Below are 2,238 nucleotides of genomic sequence, written 5' to 3' on the forward strand. Positions count from 1 at the left end.
GTGAATTATTTTCAACCGCAATTAATGACCAATTTGTTAAATAATGTTCTCAGTCAAATCACAGACGAGATAAGGTCTGCTTCAGTAATGGACAAGTTTTTAATGCACTTGTGATCATAAGTCATGGGTGTTGTTTTTTAAAAACTATGTATAATTTTTTCTTTACACCATTTGCAATAGTACTGCTATCAGAAGAGTGTGCCCTGTGCTTTTCATGTAAAATAAAAATATGAAAAAAAGAAAGCTTATTCAAAAAGAAAAGTACTATTGTCTACATGCTGGAGAAAAGAACTTCCTGTATTAAAAACACTATTTTTTAAATGTTATTTAAAGACAGTAAAAATTTGTTAATAGCATAATAAGAAAGTAATTTGGAAAATAAAGAATGTCAAAACCAATTATGAAACAGACTGAAGAAAAAAGTCCTGCTTTAAAATATGGTTAACTAAGGCTTATAGTCATCATATCTAACTTAGCTTAAAGAGTCCGGTTAGCTCAGATTTTCTCTATAGTCTATGGAAAGAAAGAGACACTTCCAAAGGTGGTTCATGTGATAGGTGGGCTGGAATTCCATCACCAAGTGACTACATTTTGTGGTTAAGTACACAGAGATGCAGGATCCCCCCGTACCCATTTAGACTGGACATCTAATTTTCAGACGGCTAACATTAAGGGACATGGGCCTCTATTAACTCACTATCTGATCATATTAGCATGAGTTTATTACTAAAAAATGCACAAGAACAGAGAAGAAACTAGGAAAAGTGGAAATGGCAAAATCAGTGATTTAATCCCATTATGGATTTTGCAGACATGTGCATGCATCCTACATTAAAACCTAGTAGAATAGGTAATAGACACATATTGGAGTCATATTTAAAATTCTTAAAAAGACATTAAAAGGAGAAAGCTTAAAGGATAGGAGAAGAACTTGTAAAGTATGAAGACAAGTAATGGCCTAAAGGAGCAAAAGATACACTTTAATATTACGGGCAAGATTATTTATTTTTCCTCTATTTCTTTTTTTTTTATTTGGTGTATTATCTATCCCCAGCAGCTAGAATAATAATATTTAGTGTTCTGTACATCAACCAATGGTGTGGGCTTTCTTAACTGAAGATATGTGTGGGCCAGTTGGTGCAGCCAGCTGCAGGAACAGAGTGTCTGTCTGGCACCGTCCTGAACTCTCCTGAGCAATAGTGTTTCATGGTTTGCAGAAGCAGATTTCTCTGTCTCTTCATTGTCCAGCTTTCTGTGGGGGGAGAAATGGAGAGTTTCTTTTCAAGGCAACTGAGGTCTTCTTGTTGACTTCTTGTCCCTCCTCAAGCAATAGTGGGAGACTGATGCATCTCCCAACATTTGGAAAGCAGGGATGAGGTTGAGTTGCCACACTCCTTGCCTTGACATAGTATGGAATATTGGTTGAAATACGTTAGACATGCAGAGTCTACATGTCTAGACACTCTAAACAGGGTTTATGTTTCCAGCAGTGAATATCCAAAATATCATTGCAACTGATTTTGAAATGAAAAACAGTGGCCTAAAGATGTGACAGGAATGATTAAATCACATGAAATCTATACATAGTTAAATATAGTCAATGCACATACTGTTAAAATGTGTTTTTTTTAATAATAGAACCTGAATTATCTTCAAATGCAAGCTAATTAGAGATATGAGGTTAAAAATTATTAAGGAAAATTAAGGGAAAGAACTATGCTTATATGTAATTTAAAGTTCCCTCAGTACCATGAAAACTGATAAGATATTTTTGTACGGTTTTAATCAAATTCACTTTTGCACTTTGAAAAAAATAGAAAGTATTAATTAAAATGAAACATTTTCTCAACTTTGAGAATGTTAATTAAATATACAGAGTGTTTTATCCCTTTAGAAAGGAGTCAAAACATTTCATTCTTTTGAGAAAAATTTCAATTAATAAAGATGCATTTGCAACCAAATAGTTAGCTTGTTTTTAAGACATAAAGTTGAACATGTATTATATCTTGCAAGGAATTTTTGCAATTTCCACTTTAAGTAGCAAAAGGTTGCAAAGTATATAGTGTAATTGCTTTTGTCATTTTAGTGCCTACAAGCCAAAAAAAGTAAATATTTTTATAAATGTTTCTTTGTTATGTCTGTATTTAATTAAGTTTAGGGATATGATTTTCCTCATCATCATGTGCTTCTAATTGCAATGATACCTGCATTAGCCTGTATTTTGGAAGATTTAAGTCT

Source organism: Phaethon aethereus (genome assembly GCF_964289735.1).
Source record: "Phaethon aethereus genome assembly, chromosome: 1".
Classification (NCBI taxonomy): Eukaryota; Metazoa; Chordata; class Aves; order Phaethontiformes; family Phaethontidae; genus Phaethon; species Phaethon aethereus.